Here is a 23,080-nt window from a genome sequence, read left to right as displayed (position 1 = left end):
TGTGCACTACCTTGGTCAAGCTAGTCACAAACTCTAGGGTGTTCCTTTGCATATCCGCTTGCTCTTGAAGTAGCAAGGTAATAGAATAATCTATTGGGGCTTGGGGTGGATAAGAGGGTTCATCACTTTGGAGATATAGTTCGTAGTAGGAAGGTGGTTCTTCTTAGTAAGGGTATAGAGATGGTGTGTATTGAGGTGGTTCTTGGTAGTTATAATGATAGGATTGTGGTGGTTCTAAAGGTTCTTGCTCATAATGGTCACAAGGATATGGTATGGGTGATTGGTCATATGATGGATAAGGGTCATATGAAGGTGTTTGGTGAAGAAAGGCTTGTGAGTATGGTTGAGGTTCATGTTGAGGATAAGATTCATAGGCATATGATGGTGGTAATTGATTGTCACAAAAAAATTCACCATAGCCATTGAATTGACATGCATTAGGATGGTGAATATACCTATAAGTATCCGGAGATTGTTGCCAATAGGAGTGATCAATTCCTTGAGGCTCCTCCCATCTTTGTTGGTTCCATCCTTGATACACGTGATCATTGAAGTTCATATTTCCTACAACACAATTAGAACCAAACTCATAGCCAAAGTGAGAATTCATAGTGGAAGCAAAAACAAAACTAACTAAATTATAAAGCTAACAAAAACTAACAAAGAAGCAAAAGATAAACATATTCACAATATTTACATATATACAATAACCAATAACAAGGCACACAATTACAAATCCCCGGCAACGGCGCCATTCTGATGAATGGAATTTTGATGGTATAGAATTTCTCTAATGAAATCTCGTCGAAGTATAGTTTCTAAACCAACAATAATCCTTTCATACAAAAATTTGTTTGTCACAAGTACAAACCCCTAATAAACCTAATAATCGAAGTATTTAAACCTCGGGTCGTCTCTCAAAGGAATTGCAGGGTAGTGTTCTCGTTATTGGCTATAGACATGTATATTTTGGAGTTTTGGATGAGAAATAAGAAAAGTAAATGGCAATGGAAATCAAATGACAAAAAGGTCTTGGCAAGGTTTGGTGGTCAAGGATCTCTATCCATATCACTAACGACAATATGATAATTGTAAGAATCAATCCCACTAAGTCATCCTCTAACTAGTAGAAGAAAGTCAAATGAGTTATATCAATCCAAGTCCATAGGTCCTAGCTATTCACCAATTGAATTAATGAGAGCTAGAGTCAATGGCCACCAACTATCAATCAATTGGACATTAGCAACTCAAGAATTCCTAAGTTACCTTTCCAAGACAAGAACATAAAATTCTACTCTAACATCCTTTCAAGCATTTTGACAAACACTTGGAAGGTGTAAAAGGAAAGCATAGTAAAAATACAACAAGAATGAAATAGGAGCAACAAGATTTCAACAACAATTATTGCAAAGAATTAACAACAACAATCAATTGAACAATAAAAGAACAACATGAATAATGAATTGCATTAAAAGGAAAATAGGAGCAATAAGAGTTCAACAACAAAGTAAAGAATTACAAGAATTAAAGTACAAAACTAGAGAGAAGAAAGGTAGAGGAACAAGAATTGATAAAGGGAAATTGAATCAAAGCATGAATTAAAACCTAGATCTAAGATTATTAACCTAAACCTAATCCTAATTCTAGAGATAAGAGAGAGCTTCTCTCTCTAAAACTAACTAATCCTAATCCTTATGTGTCAAATGATGGAATCCCCCCTTTCCCTTTCAATCCTTGACTCTTTTAACTGTTTTTGGCACAAAAGTTGGTTTAGATTGGGCCCCACAACCTCTGTCAATTCGCTGGGCACGTTTTCACTTAAAAATCACGTGCTAGCACCGACACGTACGTGTACAGCACGCGTGCGCGTCCATGGGGTTTTCACGATCCACGTGTGCGCGTGGATGGGTGCATCCAAATCTTTGGCTTTTTCCATGTGTTCTCCACTTTGCATGCTTTCCTCTTTACTCCTTTGATCCATTCCTAGCCTTTTCAATCCTGAAATCACTGGTAAACATATCAAGGCATCTAGTGGAATTAAACGAAGATTAAAATCATCAAATTAAAGGTCTAAAAGCATGTTTTCATAGTTAAGCACAAAGTAAGGAAGAATCACAAAACCATGCTATTTCATTGAATAAATATGAGAAAAGGTTGATAAAATATTCTAAATTTGACACAGGATAAACCCTAAAAACGGGGTTATCAATACAATTGTAACGAAATTATTAATTTTCTAAACTATTTACGGGTAATGCATATATCAATTATAATTATAGAATTGAACTATTTTGTATTAAATGACTTATATAACGGTGATCTCATTTATTGTCATAAATGTTGAATTGAATAAGTCATTATTACTTTTGATTTGGAATTAAATGAGACTAAAATTAGATATACTATTTTATTTGGACTTTATGGTTTAATAGGTGTCACACTCAAATATAAATAATGACTTCAGGGTTTTGGTCCTCAACACATCAAAGCTGCCTCCTTAACTCTTTTTCCATTAGAGGAGTTGCGATTCAACCCTATTAGGGATATAGAAAGCTTTGGTTGAGGAGGATCAAAGAATCAAACTCTCTCTATTATACTCACAAATTCAGGTACGCTTCCGTGCTCTCACTTATCTCTTTCTTAATGATTTAACATGTATGGTCTTGGAATTAAGAAAATCAAGAATTTTCAACCAGTGGTATCAGAGCCTTCCATGCTTGAATCATCAAGAAGATAAAATTGATTATTGAATCGTTCTTTTCATTAAAATGATTGTATATTTTTTTTTGTTTGGCCTTTTTGCGGTGATCTTCTATTGTTAGATGATTATCAATTTTCTAATTTATTTATGAGCAATACATATATCAATCATAATCATAGAATTAAGCTATTTCACATTAAATGACTTATATAATGGTGATCTCATTTATTGTTATAAATGCTGAATTGAATAAGTCATTATTACTTTTGATTTGAAATTAAATGAGATTAAAACTAGATTACTAATTTATTTGGAACTTAGGGTTTAATGAGTGTCACACTCAAATATAAATAGTGACTTCAGAGTTTCGGTTCTCAACACATCAAAGTTGACTCGATAGCTCTTTTCCATACCTCTCAACACTCAAATATTTATATTTAAATATATATTAATATATATTAATTTTATATTAATACAAAATGTTCTTTTCAGATAAGTAGCATAAAAGCTAAAAAATACACAACAGAGATCGGTATAAAATTGATATTAATCAATAACAAGCACCATACCTTTTCAATACATATGGAACAAACTTATCAGATGTTAATCCATATAAATAATTTCCCAAAAAATGGCAACAAAGAACTCAAAAGACGCTAATATATTGGCCAACCAATTATTTGTATCATATGTAAATTACACATTTAAATTAAATAATAATTTTTTTAAAGATTGAATAACAAAGTTTAAGTTCAAAATATTGCTGCTTTTTATTATTATAAAATATTAAAAAACTATTTAATATCTTTTATTTGTTATTATTTGTTATTTGATTTTTTCACATATTACGATACTTACATAAAAAAATTTAATAATAATTTCTAAATTATATTTAGAATAATATTGAAAATATTAAAAAATATATAAAATATTACTTACTTCAAATCCACGCACTCGTCAACAATAGTTATTTTGCTTCCATCGTTATATCGCGTTTATTACGACGTCGAAAGGACATTATTTAAATTTACTTGCACCAAAAAATTTACTTCATATAAAATTAATATATACTCACACAATTAATATTAATTAAAAAAACTCTCTCACACACTAAAAACGCACTCTATCTATTTCTTCTACCAAAAACAAACTTACTATTCTTATGCTCTAACCCTCTTTTACTGAGTCTTTATATACTCACTTCTCTACCCCTTTTTTCATTAGCCCATTATTTACTTTTTGAAATTTACAATGCTTTTTAGAGAGTTTCAATTTAACGTTTGAATTTTTTTCTTTTCGGCCAAATTTTCGCTGTGTGCAGGTAGAGAAAAGACATCAAGCATGCACATGGGAGAGGAGAAGCATGCATGAGTTGTGAACAAGGAGAAAGAGGGAACACAATGTATTCTGCAGGCCCTCTCCAACAAAGAAAGTGACAAGATGATTGGTATGTTTTAGTATCACATACTCCAATTGGCATGTTCTGAGTAAGTATAATCTAAATACATCACATTTGTGTAACTTATGTCTAAATATCGCATTTTAAGAACTATGAAAGACTTTTTCTTTATGCATATTATCTTATTTTATGATTACACAAAATAACATGTCTCCAAAACTAATTCCTAGAAGAGTCAATGAAGAAAATTCAACCAAAATGCAAATGACTGAAAAAGCTATATGGAATGATTATACCGACATTTTTTTTACTGTATATGAGGAGAAAATTATTATAGAAAATAGGCATCATATACACATTAATAGAGAAGGTTGGAAGAGCATAGTAACTAAGTTCAAGAATATCACAAGTTGTTTTTATGTTTTGTGTTTTGATCTTTTCTTTTTATGTAATTTAAATAAAAAAATGTAATTTTTTATCTAAATAAAATTCATAAGTACTTTATATCTAATTTTTTTAAAAGTCTATCCAAATATGAAATAGCTTTTTCTAAAAAAGAGGTATTTTTAAAAATGATAAAATATTTAATTATTTTTTTCAAAAGTCAACCTAAACTGACTCAAAAATAAATAAAACATATATTTTTTTAGGGTAAATTACATAGATAAAATGACCAAGGATCAATATTATACAGATGTCCTAAATTGAATTGTGTTATATATCTGTCTTGTTTACAATTGTATGTAAATCGAATCAAATAAGTCCGATTTAAGCTCTTTTAATGTAAATCGAATCAAATGAATTTGAATTAGCAAGAGCAGTAATAAATTGAAATAGGTAAATTCGATTTATAAAGATTGATTTTTTTTACCTATACAACCTACGATATATCGAAACCATTGAATTTGATTTATTGCCCATGGTAAATTAAAACAAATGAATTCGATTTACAAGAGAGAATGCCCTAAATAAATCAAATCAAGTAACACAATTGATTCGATTTAGTATTGGTATACCCTATATAAAGGATTCAAATTAGCTTAAATCGAATTACAGCCACAATTACCTTCTCCCCAAAAACTCCATAAGAGATAGAATTCTAAGATCACAACACGCCAGAGAGAAAACTATGCATTTAACTGCAATACTACCTAGCATTGTTGTCTGCATACCAAAAACCTATCTTGGCAACTTATTGTGTGACTCTACCGATCCCCATAAGTCTACATAATGACCTTCTGCTTAGCCAACTAAACCTTCCTATAGCTCAACTTAAAACCAAAATTTGCCTCTATGGCATTTTGGCATTACCTTAATCGACATAGCTACATAAGCTCTAAACATAGAAAAGATGAATGCAGATATAACATGATAATCAAGCAACCTATGATCACTAGAAATCGACGTGGCCAGACATGTATGAGGTCTATTATACCTTTTGGCCTCCCAAAAATTCTTTCGCTAGCGAAGAGTGATCCGAATCAACCAACTGTAACCTTTTCCAAATTCCTTATACGTTCCATGGTACTTGATGTGATCTAGCTCTAACACTCTATACTCAACCTCGTGACGAATGGTATAAGTCTTCACACTTAAGACAACTTCCTCGTTACTCTAAAAATGTTGACCAACTTAAAACTCAGCTAAAACTGATGTATCATGTGCATCTCTGTCCCCAAAACCGGATTCTACATATGGAAATCTCTGTTATGTAATGACCTCTAAATGATGAATTGAATAAGTCATTATTATTTTTTATTTGAAATTAAATGACATTAAAACTAGATAACTATTTTATTTAGACTTTAGGGTTTAATGGGTGTCACACTCAAATATAAATAGTGACTTCATGGTTTCAATTCTCAACACATCAAAGCTGCTTCCGTAGGTTTTTTTTTTTTCCATTAGAAGAGTTGGTAGTCAACCCTATTAGGGATACAGAAGGCTTTGACTGAGGCAGATCAAATAACCAAACTCTCTCGATTATACTCATGAATTCAGGTATGCTTCAGCACTCTCATATATCTCTTTCTTAATCATTTAACATGGATGGTCTTGGGATTAATAAAACCCAAATTTCCAACAATACTTTGGTTTTTCATAGTTTATTAGTAGTAAACTCTAAGTGGTCTCATGCGTATTTTGATAAGGGTATGTTTAATTTAGTGTGAGATGTATGAATATTCAAAATTATGATCATCCCAATACTTTTAGTTCATTATAAATATATTTTATTTAAGGATAATTTTTATTATTTAAAGAATATTGTATAATATTAATTTGTATTTATTTTTATTTTATAATATTTAACTAAATTAATTAAAAATACAAGATTATATATATAATCATATTATTAAATATTAGATTTTATATATATATATATATATATATATATATATATATATATATATATATATATATATAATATTAGGGACATACGACTACACTTATATAGAGTAGCTATAGGTATATAATGTTGTTACGTTTCTAAGGTGATGAAAAATAAGTATAGCCTATTCTTTTGAATTCTTGTAAGTATGAGTAGTGAAAAGCGTAGACTTTTGTTCTCAAGAGCATCACTTAAAAAGCACAACCTATTCTAAATGCTAAAAGTGTAGCTTTTGATACAGAAAATCGTAGGCTTCGAGAATAGACAATGTCCGAATAGGCAACCCCCACTAAAGCGTTTCCAAAGCCAAATAAGTGTAGTAAATCTAGAATGTTGACAGCGTACATCATTCTTGCTCGAATCAATTGCAAAAATACCTCTTGATCTAAATCTAATTTGACATGGCTAATGCGAGACATAAAATCTCTTGACTCCTGTGATATTTATCAAAACACAATGTGAATACAATTTATTTTATTTTAAAAGTAAAATACTTTACAAATTTATAACTATTATAAAACTAATAATATTATAAAATATTAAAGACACTTTGAATATTTTAAACATGTCACTTACATAAAAATAACTCTCTTGCCAATTTATTAAATATATATAGAAAATATATTTATAATATTTAATATATTAAATACCTATTTAAAATATTTAATATTAATATATTTGAAATATTTAATATGTTAAATATATATTATTTATTTAATATATATTTAATGTATTAATTTTATATATATATATATAATTAATATATATAGTATTAATATTAATATATATCAATATTAAATATATATCAATATTAATATATATTAATTTTATATTTAATATATTTAAATACAAAATGTTCTTTTTGGATAAGAAGCATAAAAGTTAAAAAATACACAACAGAAATTAGTATAAAATTAATATTAATCAATAATAAGTACTATATCTTCTCAATACATATAGAACAAACTTATCAGATGTTAATCCATATAAATAATTTTTCGAAAAAATGGAAAAAAAAAGAGGTGAAAAAAAAAGCAAATATATTGGTCAACCAGTTATTTATATCATATGTAAATTACACATTTAAATTAAATAACAATTTTTTTAAAGATTGAATAACAAGGTTTAAGTTTAAAAGGTTGCTGTTTTTTTATTATTATTATAAAATATTTATAAACTATCTAATATCTTTTATTTGTAGTTATTATTTGTTATTTAATTTCTTCACATATTATGATACTTACATAAAAAAATTTAATAATAATTTTTAAATTATATTTAGAGTAATACTGATAATATTAAAAAATATATAAAATATTACTTACTTCAACTCCACGTACTCGTTCAACAATAATTATTCTGCCTCTATTGTTATATCACATTATTATGACGTCGAGAGGACATTATTTAAATTTACTTACACCAAAAAAAATACTTAATATAAAATTAATATATACTCACACACCAATTTTAATTAAAAGAAACTTTCTCACACACTAAAACACACTCTGTCTATTTCTTCTACCCAAAACAAACTCACTATTCTTACGCTCCGACCTTTTTTCTACTGAGTTTTTATATACTCACTTCTCTACCCATTTTTTCATTACCCCATTAATTATTTTTTGAAATTTTCAATGCTTTTTAGAGAGTTTCAATTTAACGTTTGAATTTTTTTTTTCGGTCAGATTCTCGCTGTGTGCAGGTGGAGCAGAGTCATCAAGCATGCACATGGGAGAGGAGAAACATGCATCAGTAGTGAACAAGGAGAAAGAAGGAACACACGTGAAATGTGTTCCGCAAGCCCTCTCCAACAAAGAAAGTGACAAGATGATTGGTGTGTTTTAGTCTGTGAAGAATGCCAATTCCACTAGTGCGTTCTGTGTAAGTACGATTTAACTACATCACATTTGTGTAACCTATTTTTAAAAATTGCATTGTGAAAATTATGAAAGACTTTTTCTTTATGCATGTAAATTTCTGATAATTTTGATATTGTTTTATTTTATGATTGCACAAAATAACATGTCTCCAAAACTAATATCTAGAAGAGCCAATGAAAAAAAATTTAACTAAAATGCAAATGACTGAAAAAGTTATATGGAATGATTATACCGAAGTTTTCCTTACTGTATATGAAGAGAAAATTGTTGCTAAAAGTAGGCATCATATACACTTTAATAGAAAAGGTTGGAAGAACATAGTAACTAAGTTTAAGAATGTCACAGGTTGTTCCTATGTTCTATGTTTTAATCTTATCCTTTTATGTAACTTAAATAAAAAATGTAAACTTTTTTATTTTATCGAAATAAAATTATAAGTACTTTATATTTAATTTTTTTTTAAAAAGTTTATCCAAGTAAGAAATAGCTTTTTCTAAAGAAAGATATTTTTGAAAAAAAAATATTTAAGTATTTTTTTCAAAAGTCAATATAAACTTACCCTAAAATAAATAAAATATATATTTTTTTTAGGGTAAATTACATAGATAAAATAATCGAGGATCAATATTACACAGATGTCCTAAATTGAATTGTGTTATATATATCTGTCTCATTTTCAATTCTATGTAAATCGAATCAAATAAGTCCGATTTAAGATTTTCAATGTAAGTCGAATCAAATGAATTCGATTTAGCAAGAGTAGTAGTAAATTTGAAACACGTAGATTCGATTTGCTAAGATAGAATTTTTTACCCAGCAATCCACGGTAAATCAAAACCATTGAATTTGATTTACAACCGAGGGTAGATCAAAACAAATGAATTCGATTAACAAGAGAAAAATACCTAAGTAAATCGAATCAAGTAACACAATTAATTCGATTTAGTGTTGGTATACGCTATATAAAGGATTCGAATTAGCTTGATTCGAATTACAGCCACAATTGCCTCTTCCCCAAAATCCCCATGCGAGAATTCTAACATCACAACATGCCAGAGAGAAAAGTATGCATTTAACTACAATACTACCTAGCATTGTTTTCTACACACCTAAAATCCATAATGGCAATTCATTGTATGACACTACCGATCCCCATAAATCTATGCAACAACCATCTACTTAGCCAACCAAACCTTCCTATAGCTCTGGTTAAAACCAAAATTTGCCTCTGTGGCATTTTGGCAGTACCTTAATCGACATAGCAATATAAGCTCTAAACATAGGAAAGATGAATGCAGATATAACATGATAATCAAGCAACCTGTGATCACTAGAAATCGATATGGCCAGACATGTATGAGGTCTATTATATCTTTTAACCTCCTAAACACCCTTTCGCTGGCGAAGAGTGATCCGAATTAACCAACTGCAACCTTTTCCAAATTTCTTATACTTTCCATGGTACTTGATATGGTCTGACTCTAAAACTCTATATCCAACCTCATGTTGGATGCTATAAGTCTTCACACTTAAGACGACTTTCTTGTTACTCTAATAATGTTGACCAACTTGGAACTCAACTGGAACTGATGTATCCTGAGCATCTCTGCCCCTAAAACTGGATTCTACTTTTGGAAAATGATAAACCACTATTTTATGGTTTATATTGTGTTTAATTGAGTGGTTTTTATCAAGTCCTTCACCCACTTATTCATATGATTTGCATGATTTTACAATTCCTTCCTAGTTTGGTTCTATGGTTGAAAACTTGCTTCCTAAAAGTCTTTAAATTGTATATTTTAATTCTCCTTTATACATTTGATGCCGTGATCCGTGTGTTAAGTGTTTCAGGCTTCATAGGGCAGGAATGGCTTAGAGAATGGAGAGAAAGCTTGCAAAAATGGAAGGAACACAAGAAACTAAGAAGATGACCAGCAAGCATCGGCGCGCACGCATGGCTCACGCCTGCGTGCGAAATGGAGAAATTTGCAGTGATGCGTGCGCGTGCCTGACGCGAACGCGTGGATTGGAGTTCTGCAAGATGACGCGTGCGCGTGCTTGACGTGAACGCGTGACACGCCAAAACGACCAGTGTACGCGTGACATGTGCGTGGCTGACGCGTACGCGTGACATGCGCGATCTGCAGAATTAACAGAATACGCTGGGGGCGATTTTGGGCCGCGTTTTAACCCAGTTTTCGGCCTAGAAACACAGAATAAAGCTAGGAAACATGCAGAGACTCAACACACATTCACATACATTCTCATTAGGATAGCTTTTAGTTTTAGATCTGAATCTAGAGAGAAACTACTCTTCCTCTAGGTTCTCTTTACATCCATAGTTTATTATTTTTATGCTTTTGCTTTTGGATGTTGAAGAGTCATCACCTCCGTTGAAGATACTATTCTAGTTTGTTTGCTTTGTCCCTTACTCTTCCATATCCTTATTTACTTTGTTTAGAGTTACAATTGGATTATTTTCATGGTGGATTGTTGATGCAAAGGATTACTTTTACTTTTAATTAATTTTCAATCTCTATTTTATTTAATTTATTATGTCTTCTTCTTATATTTTTTTGAGTATTATATTCATGTCAATGGAGTAGATTTCCAAACTTGACATGGGGGTTGGTTAAGAGAAGACACTTGAGTTAGAATGCTCAAGTGATTAGTTAAACTAGAAGTTGTTGGCTAATTTTGTATTTACTAATGCTAGACCTTCCCAAGGGAGAGGACTAGGATTTGCGAATAAGAGTTAGCTCAATCACTTGACTTTCCTTTATTTAGTAAGGGTTAACTAAGTAAAAATAACAACCTTTTTATACTACACTTGAGAAGATTCCAACAAGGATAGAACTTCCAATTAATCATTCCCCCAGTCAAGGCTTTTTAATTAAGATATATAATTTTATTTTAATTACAATTATTTATTTTTCTGTCATTTAACTCTCAAAAATCTCTCGAAAATTCCTGGTTAATAAATTAGCACCCTTTCTAGCAACTCGTTGGGAGACGACTTGGGACTCATACTCCCAGTATTTTATTCTAAACTTTTGTGACAACTTTTCTAAATTGATGAGGCGGATCTTAGCTGGTTAAAAACTATACTCACAACATATTCCCTATATTGATTTCTTAATTAGCCGACTTCTTCCCTCTCGTCAATTTTTGGCGCTGTTGCCGGGGAGTTGCAATAGTGTGTTAAATTATTAATTAGTGTACATATTTTGATTTTTATTTGAAAATTTTATTTTTATTTTGTTACCATGAGCTATATGTTTTTCTCATTGAATGACGCGTTCACTGGCTGATCCGAGCTTAGCCGCATTTGATCCTGAAATTGAAAGAACTCTTTCACGTATTAGGCGAGCTCGACGTCGGTTAGCCTCTGAGGATGGTGAAGTTATTGTTATCGATTCACCAGTCTCATCTGAGGGCGAATCTAAACCACCATCTGAGAGCGAAACAAGCTCCTTTACTACTGATTCAGTTGATTCACATGTAGGTAACATGGCAGCACCTAGGAGGATTACACTCCAGGAGGCTGGAGCCCCAGATTTTACACTGCAGCTGTATCAAGTGCATCACCCAACTCTGGCTGCAGATTTTGAACTGAAGACTGCACTAATCAATTTGATGCCTAAGTTTCATGGCTTACCTGCTCAGGAGCCTATCAAGCACCTTAGGAATTTTCAGACAGCCTGTTCTACTATTAGGCGTCATGGTACAGATGAAACTTCTATTCTGTTAACCACCTTCCTATTTTCTCTTGAGGGAAAGGCGAGGGAGTGGTACTACTCCCAACCTGAAGTGACTGTTACCAACTGAGATACGCTCAGGAGAGAATTCTTGGAAAAATATTTTCCAGCTGAAGTTACAGATAGAATGAGGAAAGAGATCTCCTGCATTGTTCAAGGTGAATCGGAGACTCTCTATGAGTACTGGGAGCGTTTTAAGAACCTTCTGGACGCATGCCCCCATCACATGATTGACAGGCTAGTGTTGATCAGCTACTTCACTCAAGGCATGAAGCCTCAGGATAAAACTACACTGGATGGTGCTAGTAATGGTTCTCTGAAAAAGTACAAGATCACAGATGAAGCAAGGCAACTAATCAGCGACTTAGCTGAGTCTACTAGGAATCACAGGCATAAGAACAACCACTCAAAAGCTGTTGCAGAAGTTTCTTCTAGCAGTGAGACTACTGCTCTTACACAGAGTATATGTGAAATGACCAACCTACTGAAGCAGATGCAGTTAAGTCAACAACAAGCACAACAAGCTCAGCCTCCCCCACCACAACAAAGCCAACAATTGGTCCCACAAAGAGTATGCGGAATCTGTGCTGATTATAGTCATTATACTGATGAATGTCCGCAGCTCCAACAAGAAGACAACACTGTGGCAGCCACTCATAACTTCTATGACTGCCCGAATCAAGGATACAATCAATAAGGCAGCAACTACAACCAAGGTGGGAACTATAACCAGGGGTGGCAGGACAAATCCAACCAGGGCCGGAGAGATGATTCCAACCATGGCTGGAGGGACAACTATAACAGAGGAGGCAGAGACAACAATGGAAATCAGAGGTGGAATAACAACAACAGATAGCAGAATCAGAACCAACCTTACAAAGCACCTCACCTAAGGCAATCCCAAGAACCCCAGCACAACCAACAACAAGTTCCTCAGATCACTTATCCTACTTCCTCATCAAATGACGAGATATTCCATTCTCTTGCTCAAGGACAGCAAGATATGCAGAATTCACTTAATTCTACCTTAAACGGTTTGACCTCTGCTGTACAAGCACTTGCCTCACAAATTGGATTAATGAACAATTCCAACAACCAGCCTTTGAGCTCTAGTGGAATTCCTTCTCAACCCCTACCCAACCCAAAAGGTGGCATCAATGCCATCACTTTGAGGTCCAGAACCACACTACAAGAGAGGAATCATGAGGCACCAAGCTCACAAGAACATGCCCCAGTGGAGGACATGGTTGAAGTGGAGGACGTTGAAGAGGAAAATGAAGTACAAAACATGGTTGAAGAAGAAGCAGTTCAACCATGGAATGGAGAACCAAAGGAAGCTGAAGCTATAAAAGACGCCATTCCTATTCTATTCCTACACCTTGCAAGGAAGACCAGGAAGCAGATGGAACTTGATCCCAAAATGGTAGAAATATTCAAAAAGGTTGAGATAACTGTTCCCCTTTTTGATGTCATTCAGCAGGTACCTAAATATGCAAAGTTTCTGAAGGATTTATGCATAAAATTAATGAGTTAGAAACTATTCCTTTAGGTAGTTCTATATCTGTTTTAATGGGAAGTATACCTGAAAAATGTAGTGATCCAGGTCCATGCATGGTTAACTGTACCATTGGAGGTGTAATATTTTCTGACTGCATGTGTGATTTAGGAGCGTGTGTTAGTATAATGCCATTGTCTATATATGATACTTTAAGGCTCCCTCCCTTAAAAAGGTCGGCAGCTCGTTTTGTGTTAGCAGATAAAAGCATTATTACAGTAGTTGGAATTGCTGAAGATGTATTAGTGAGCATTAAGGGGCTCACATTTCCTATTGACTTCTATATCCTGGAAATGCCCCCAAATGACTCAGGAAGACCATCATCAATCCTGCTTGGAAGACCATTCCTGAAATCTTCAAAGTTCAAGCTGGATGCATTCTCAGGAACTTACTCCTTTGAGATAGATGGCAGAGCAGTGAGTTTCAGTTTAAATGAAGCTATGAAGCACCCTCCGGAAGATCATTCTATCTTCCAGTGCGACATCATTGATGAAACTATAGCTGAGGTTCACCAAGAAGAAATAGAAGATAAGCACATGGAGCAAGGTCTAAGTGTGGGGACACCCTCTGAACACAATGAGGACACTTTGCCATTATCACTAGCCCCGGATGATCCAAAACCTAGCCATGAGAAGAAATTGGAATTAAAGCCCCTTCCTCCACACCTCAAGTATGCTTACCTTGAGGATAATCAGAAGTTCCCAGTTATCATTGCAAGGAAACTCACTTCCCAACAGGAAGAACAGCTGCTTAGTGTGCTGAGAAAACATAAGAGAGCAATTGGATGGAGCTTGGCGGATATAGTAGGCATTAGCCCTCAAGTTTGTGAACACAGAATATTCTTAGAAGAGGGAGCAAAGCCTGTCCGTCAGCGTCAAAGAAGATTGAATCCCACCATCTTAGAAGTTGTCAAGAAAGAAGTGACCAGGCTACTTGAAGCAGATATCATTTACCCCATCTCAGATAGTGAATGGGTTAGTCCAGTACAAGTGGTGCCCAAGAAGTCTGGAGTCACAACAGTAAAGAATGAGCATGGGGAGCTCCTGACAACTAGAGTGCAGAATTCATGGAGAGTTTGCATTGACTATAGGCGTCTCAACCAAGCCACTCGCAAGGATCATTACTCCTTGTCATTCATTGATCAGATGCTTGATCACTTGTCAGGTAAATCCCATTACTGCTTTTTAGATGGTTATACAAGCTATTTTCAAATTCATATAGCTTCTGAAGATCAGGAAAAGACTACTTTTACATGTCCCTTTGGAATGTATTCATATAAAAGGATGTCTTTTGGATTATGTAATGCACCGACTACTTTCCAAAGATGCATGATGAGCATCTTTTCAGATCTTATTGAGAACTATATGGAAGTTTTCATGGACGATTTTAGCGTATATGGCGATTCATTTAGCCTTTGCTTGAATAGTTTATCTAGAGTATTAGACAGGTGTGTTAGTTCAAACCTTGTACTGAATTTTGAAAAATATCACTTTATGATAAAACAAGGAATTGTACTAGGACATGTTGTGTCTAATACTGGTATTTCTGTAGATCCAGCAAAGGTAGATGTCATTTCTAGTTTACCTTACCCCTCCTCCATGAGGGAAGTCCGTTCATTCCTTGGCCATGCAGGTTTTTACAGGAGATTCATTAAGGACTTCAGTAAGGTAGCATTGCCTTTATCCAGATTGCTGTAGAAAGATATTGAGTTCGAGTTTAGTGAGGATTGCATGCAAGCATTTGATAAGCTGAAGATCGTCCTAACTCAAGCTCCAATTGTGAGAGGACCAGACTGGAGCCAGCCTTTTGAGATTATGTGTGATGCCTCAAATCATGCAGTGAGAGCAGCGCTGGCTCAGCGTGAAGGTAAGGATCCTTTTGTAATTTGTTTATGTGTCTAAGACTTTAGATGCTGCCCAGTCTAATTACACTACTACTGAAAAAGAGCTTCTTGCTATTATTTTTGCTCTGGATAAATTTCGAGCATATTTACTTGGTACTAAGGTGGTAGTGTACTCAGGCCATGCAGCTCTAAAATACTTATTAGCTAAAAAAGAGTCCAAACCAAGGCTAATACGTTGGATACTGCTGCTACAAGAATTTGATTTAGAAATTAAGGAAAGTAGTGGTAACCAGAATTTAGTGGCAGACCACTTGAGTCCCCTTGAGCACATTAAGGATAACTCCACTCCTATCAATGATACTTTCCCATTTGATAGCTTACATGCAGTATCTGAAGTAGTTCCTTGGTATGCACCTGTAGCTAATTATCTAGTTAGCCACACTTTTCCTCCAAATTTTACAAAGTATCAAAGAGACAAGCTGAAAAGCGAGTCCAAATATTATATACGGGATGATCCATATTTTTGGAGGTGTGGTGCTGACCAGGTAATTAGACGGTTGGTGCACGAAATTGTGATCTCAGGCAACGACGTCAAAAACTCTGTACGCACGTCTTGATAAATTGTTTTTCATTCACAACTTCGATACAACTAACCAGCAAGTGCACTGGGTCATCCAAGTAATAAACCTTACGTGAGTAAGGGTCGATCCCACGGAGATTGTTGGTATGAAGCAAGCTATGGTCACCTTGTAAATCTCAGTCAGGCGGATATCAAAAGGTTATGGAGTTTTTGAAATTAAATAATAAGTAAACATAAAATAAGGATAGAAATACTTATGTAAATCATTGGTGAGAATTTCAGATAAGCATATAGAGATGCTTTCGTTCCTCTGAACCTCTGCTTTCCTGCTGTCTTCATCCAATCAGTCTTACTCCTTTCCATGGCTGTCTTTATGTAAGGACATCACCGTTGTCAATGGCTACTTTTTATCCTCTCTGGAAAATGGTCCGATGCGCTGTCACTGCATGGCTAATCGTCTGGAGGCATCACCCTTGTCAATAGCTACATCCCATCCTCTTGTGAAAATGGTCCAAATGCTCTGTCACAGCACGGCTAATCATCTGAGGTTCTCGATCATACTGGAATAGGATTCACCCTCCTTTTGCATCTGTCACTACGCCCAGCACTCGCAAGTTTGAAGTTCGTCATAGTCATTCAATCCCAGAGTCCTACTCGGAATACCACAGACAAGGTTTAGACTTTCCGGACTCTCATGAATGCTGCCATCAATCTAGCTTATACCACAAAGATTCTGATTAAGAGATCCAAGAGATACTCATTCAATCTAAGGTAGAACGGAAGTGGTTGTCAGGCACGCGTTCATAGGGAATGATGATGATTGTCACGTTCATCACATTCAGGTTGGAGTGTGAATGAATATCTTAGAAGCGGAATAAGTTGAATTGAATAGAAAAACAGTAGTACTTTGTATTAATCTTTGAGGAACAGCAGAGCTCCACACCTTAATCTATGGAGTGCAGAAACTCTACCGTTTGAAAATACATAAGTGAATATAGGGTAAGCATGGCCGAGTGGCCAGCCTCCCATGGAGGTCTAGAGATCTAAAAATGATCAAAAGATCTGATCCAAAGATGTCTAATACAATAGTAAAAAGACCTATTTATACTAAACTAGTTACTAGGGTTTACAGAAGTAAGTAATTGATGCATAAATCCACTTCTGGGGCCCACTTGGTGTGTGCTTGAGCTGAGCTTGAATGTCACACGTGTAGAGGTCAATCTTGGAGTTGAACGCCAGTTTGTAACGTATTTCTGGCGTTCAACTCTGGCTTGTGACGTGTTTCTAGCGTTTAACTCTAGACAGCAACGTAGAACTGGCGTTCAACGCCCTATTATGTCATCTAAACTTGGACAAAGTATGAACTATTATACGTTTCTGGAAAGCCCTGGATGTCTACTTTCCAATGCAATTAGAAGCGCGCCATTTTGAGTTCTGTAGCTCCAGAAAATCCACTTTGAGTGCAGGGAGGTCAGAATCCAACAGCATCAGCAGTCCTTCTTCAACCTCTGAATCTGATTTTTGCTCAAGTCCCTCAATTTCAGCCAGAAAATACCTGAAATCACAGAAAAACACACAAACTCATAGTAAAGTCCAGAAATGTGAATTTAACATAAAAACTAATGAAAACATCCCTAAAAGTAACTAGATTCTACTAAAAACATACTAAAAACACTGCCAAAAAGCGTATAAATTATCCACTCATCACAACACCAAACTTAAATTATTGCTTGTCCCCAAGCAACTGAAAATCAAATAGGATAAAAAGAAGAGAATATACTATAAATTCCAAACTATCAATGAAACATAGCTCCAATCAGATGAGCGGGACTTGTTGCTTTTTGCCTCTTGAATAGTTTTGGCATCTCACTTTATCCATTGAGGTTCAGAATGATTGGCATCTATAGGAACTCAGAGTTCAGATAGTGTTATTGATTCTCCTAGTTTAGTATGATGATTCTTGAACACAGCTACTTTATGAGTCTTGGCCGTGGCCCTAAGCACTTTGTTTTCTAGTATTACCACCGGATACATAAATGCCACAGACACATAACTGGGTGAACCTTTTCAGATTGTGACTCAGCTTTGCTAAAGTCCCCAATTAGAGGTGTCCAGGGTTCTTAAGAACACTCTTTTTTTTGCTTTGGACCTTGACTTTAACCGCTCAGTCTCAAGTTTTCACTTGACACCTTCACGCCACAAGCACATGGTTAGGGACAGCTTGGTTTAGCCGCTTAGACCAGGATTTTATTCCTTTAGGCCCTCCTATCCCCTGATGCTCAAAGCCTTGGGATCCTTTTTATTACTCTTGCCTTTTGGTTTTAAGGGTTACTGACTTTTTTTTTTTGCTCTTGCCTCTTGGTTTTAAGAGCTTTTGGCTTTTTCTGCTTGCTTTTTCTTTTTTCTATTTTTTTTCGCCAATTTTTTTTTCTGCAAGCTTTATTCTTTGCTGCTTTTTCTTGCTTCAAGAATCATTTTTATGATTTTTTAGATTATCAAATAACATGTCTCCTTGTCATCATTCTTTCAAGAGCCAACGTATTTAACATTCTTAAACAACAACTGCAAAAGACATATGCACTGTTCAAGCATTCATTCAGAAAACAAAAAGTATTGTCACCACATCAATATAATTAAACTAAGTTCAAGGATAAATTCGAAACTCATGTACTTCTTGTTCTTTTGAATTAAAACATTTTTCATTTAAGAGAGGTGATGGATTCATAGGACATTCATAACCTTAAGACAAAGTTACTAAATACTAATGATCATGTAATAAGACACAAACATAGATAAGAACTTAACATAGAAAATGAAAAATAGAGAATGTAAGAACAAGGAATGAGTCTACCTTAGTGATGGTGGCGTTTCCTTCTTGAGGAACCAATGATGTCCTTGAGCTCTTCTATGTCTCTTCCTTGTCTTTGTTGCTCCTCCCTCATTGCTTTTTGATCTTCTCTAATTTCATGAAGGATGATGGAGTGCTCTTGATGTTCCACCCTTAATTGTCCCATGTTGGAACTTAATTCTCCTAGGGAGGTGTTGATTTGCTCCCAATAATTTTGTGGAGGAAGATGTATTTGAGGCATCTCTGGGATCTCATGGTGATGAGCTTCATGCGTCTCTTGAGATCCATGAATGGGCTCTCTTGCTTGCTCCATCCTTTTCTTAGTGATGGGCTTCTCTTCCTCAATGGGAATGTCTCCTTCTATGTCAATCCTAGCTGAGTTGCATAGATGGAAAATGAGGTGGGGAAAAGCTAGTCTTGCCCCAGGAGAGGGCTTTTCGGCTATTTTGTAGTGTTCAAGGGAAATGACTTCACGAACTTCTACTTCCTCTCCAATCATGATGCTATGGATCATGATGGCCCGATCCACAGTAACTTCAGATCGGTTGCTAGTGGGGATGATGGAGCGTTGGATGAACTCCAACCATCCTCTAGCTACAGGCTTGAGGTCCAGTCTTCTTAGTTGAACCGGCTTGCCTTTGGAGTCAATCTTCCATTGAGCTCCTTCCACACATATGTCCATGAGGACTTGGTCCAACCTTTGATTAAAATTGACCCTTCTAGTGTAGGGGCGTGCATCTCCTTGCATCATAGGCAAGTTAAACGCCAACCTCACATTTTCTGGATTAAAATCGAAGTATTTTCCCCGAACCATTGTAATATAATTCTTTGGATTCGGGTTCTTACTTTGATCATGGTTCTTAGTGATCCATGCATTGGCATAGAACTCTTGAACCATTAGGATGCCGACTTGTTGGATGGGGTTTGTTAGAACTTCCCACCCTCTTCTTTGGATTTCATGTCGGATCTCCGGATACTCATTCCTCTTGAGCTTGGAAGGGACCTCGGGGATCACTTTCTTCTTGGCCACAACATCATAGAAGTGGTCTTGATAAGCTTTGGAGATGAACCTTTCCATCTCCTATGACTCGGAGGTGGAAGCTTTTGTCTTCCCTTTCCCTTTTCTAGAGGATTCTCCGGTCTTAGGTGCCATCAATGGTAATGGAAAAACAAAAAGCTTATGCTTTTACCACACCAAACTTAGAATATTGCTCGCCCTCGAGCAAGAGAAGAAAGAATAGATGAAGAAGAAGAAGAAAATATGGAGGAGAGAGGGGAGGGGTGTATTCGGCCAAGAAGGGGAAGAGAGGGTTGTGTTGTGTGAAAATGAAGAAGAATGGAGGGCTTTATATTGGGAAGGGAGGGGGGTAAGGTTCGGCCATAAGGGTGGGTTTTGGGTGGGAAATTGATTTTGAATTTTGAAGGTAGGTGGGGTTTATGAGGTAGGTTTATGGGAAAGAGTGGATGGATGTGAGTGGTGAAGTGGTTATAGGGAAGAGAGATTGAGGTGATTGGTGAAGAGTTTTGGGGAAGAGTGTTTATGGGATTGTGTGAAAGAGGGGTGAGAAGAAGTGAGTGGAGGTAGGTGGGGATCCTGTGGGGTCCACAGATCCTGAGGTGTTCAAGAATTTACAACCTTGCACCAAATTAGGCATGCAAAGTGCCCTTGCACACAACTCTGGGCGTTCAGCGCCAGATTGGTGCTTGTTCTGGGTGTTGAATGCCCATTTGTTGCCCATTTCTGGCGTTGAATGCCAGAACCATGTTTGTTCTGGGCGTTCAGCGCCAGCTCTTCTCCAGGGTGCAATTCTGGCGTTCAAACGCCCAGATGCTGCCCATTTTGGGCGTTCAGCGCCAGAACCATGCTCTGTTCTGGCGTTGAACGCCAGCCAGATGCTTCTTACTGGCGTTTAAATGCCAGTGAGATCCTCCTCCAGGGTGTGATTTTTCTTCTGCTGTTTTTGATTCCGTTTTCAATTTTTATATTTATTTTTTGACTCCACATGATCATGAACCTAATAAAACATGAAATAATAATAAAATTAGATAAATAGAAATTGGGTTGCCTCCCAACAAGCGCTTCTTTAATGTCAATAGCTTGACAGTGGGCTCTCATGGAGCCTCACAGATGTTCAGAGCATTGTTGAGACTCCCCAACACCAAACTTAGAGTTTGGATATGGGAGTTCAACACCAAACTTAGAATTTGGTTGTGGCCTCCCAACACCAAACTTAGAGTTTGACTGTGGGGGCTCTAGTTGACTCTGTTTTGAGAGAAGCTTACTGTGCCTCTTTTCCCTGTTTACAGAAGGATGTACTTGAGTTTTAAACTCAAGGGAGTCCCCATTCAATTGAAGGACTAGTTCACCTCTGTTAACATCAATCACAGCTCTTGCTGTGGCTAGGAAGGGTCTTCCAAGGATGATGGATTCATCCTCATCCTTCCCAGTATCTAGGACTATGAAATCAGCAGGGATGTAAAGGCCTTCAACCTTTACTAACACATCCTCTACTTGTCCATAAGCCTGTTTTCTTGAATTGTCTGCCATCTCTAATGAGATTTTAGCAGCTTGCACCCCATAGATTCCCAGTTTCTCTATTACAGAGAGGGGCATGAGGTTTATCCCTGACCCAAGGTCATATAGAGCCTTCTCAAAGGTCATGGTGCCTATGGTACAAGGTATTAAGAACTTTTCAGGATCCTGTTTCTTCTGAGGCAATGTCAGTTGATCCAGATCACTTAGTTCATTGGTGAACAAGGGAGGTTCATCTTCCCAAGTCTCAATACCAAATAATTTGGCATTCAGCTTCATGATTGCACCAAGGTACTTGGTAACTTGCTCTTCAGTAACATCCTCATTCTCTTCAGAAGAGGAAATCTCATTAGAGCTCATGAATGGCATAAGGAGGTTTAATAGAATCTCTATGGTCTCTAGATGAGCTTCAGATTCCTTTGGTTCCTCAAAGGGAAACTCCTTATTGATCACTGGACGTCCCAGGAGGTCTTCCTCACTGGGATTCACGTCATCCCCTTCCTCTTTGGATTCGGCCATGATGGTTATATCAATGGCCTTGCACTCTCCTTTTGGATTTTCTTCTGTATTGCTTGGGAGAGTACTAGGAGGGATTTCAGTGATTCTTTTACTCAGCTGGCCCACTTGTGCTTCCAAATTTCTAATGGAGGACCTTGTTTCATTCATGAAACTCACAGTGGCCTTAGATAGATCAGAGACTAAGTTTGCTAAGTTGGAAGTATTTTGTTCAGATTTCTCTGTCTGTTGCTGAGTGGATGATGGAAAAGGTTTACAATTGTTAAACCTATTTCTTCCACCATTGTTAAAGCCTTGTTGAGGCTTTTGTTGATCCTTCCATGAGAGATTTGGGTGATTTCTCCATGAGAGATTATAGGTGTTTCCATATGGTTCACCCATGTAATTCACCTCTACTATTGCAGGGTTCTCAGGATCATAAGCTTCTTCTTCAGAAGCTGCCTCTTGAGTACTGTTGGATGCAGCTTGCATTCCATTCAGACTCTGAGAAATCATATTGACTTGCTGAGTCAATATTTTATTCTGAGCTAATATAGCATTCAGAGTATCAATTTCAAGAACTCCCTTCTTCTAAGGCGTCCCATTACTCACAGGATTCCTCTCAGAAGTGTACATGAACTGGTTATTAGCAACCATCTCAATGAGTTCTTGAGCTTTTGCAGGCATTTTCTTTAGGTGAATGGATCCACCTACAGAAGTATCCAATGACATCATAGCCAATTCAGATAGACCATCATAGAATATATCCAGGATGGTCCATTCTGAAAGCATGTCAGAAGGACACTTTTTGGTCAGTTCTTTGTATCTCTCCCAAGCTTCATAGAGGGATTCACCTTCTTTCTGTCTGAAGGTTTGAACATCCACTCTAAGCTTACTCAGCTTTTGAGGAGGAAAGAACTTGGCTAAGAAAGCCTTGACCAGCTTATCCCAAGAGGTCAGGTTATCCTTAGGTTGAGAGTCCAACCATATTCTAGCTCTGTCTCTTACAGCAAAAGGGAAAAGCATGAGCCTGTAGACTTCAGGATCTACTCCATTAGTCTTAACAGTATCACAAATCTGCAAGAATTCAGTTAAG

At 35.8% G+C, this 23,080-nt stretch overlaps 2 non-coding genes across 2 annotated transcripts; one reads left to right on the top strand and one right to left on the bottom strand.

Annotated features, from left to right (window-relative positions):
- Window positions 1–12,254: 12,254 nt before the first annotated feature.
- Window positions 12,255–12,361, bottom strand: LOC112774171 (small nucleolar RNA R71). The gene has a single exon (XR_003188671.1). It is a non-coding gene; the product is annotated as a small nucleolar RNA R71 (small nucleolar RNA).
- Window positions 12,362–22,770: 10,409 nt separating this feature from the next.
- LOC112774809 (small nucleolar RNA R71) lies at window positions 22,771–22,878 on the top strand. The gene has a single exon (XR_003189268.1). It is a non-coding gene; the product is annotated as a small nucleolar RNA R71 (small nucleolar RNA).
- The last annotated feature ends 202 nt before the right edge of the window (window positions 22,879–23,080 follow it).

The sequence above is a fragment of the Arachis hypogaea genome, chromosome 18 (assembly GCF_003086295.3).
Source record: "Arachis hypogaea cultivar Tifrunner chromosome 18, arahy.Tifrunner.gnm2.J5K5, whole genome shotgun sequence".
Classification (NCBI taxonomy): Eukaryota; Viridiplantae; Streptophyta; class Magnoliopsida; order Fabales; family Fabaceae; genus Arachis; species Arachis hypogaea.
Note: the sequence above shows the minus strand (reverse complement) of the source record. Positions and strands in the feature narration are given on the sequence as shown.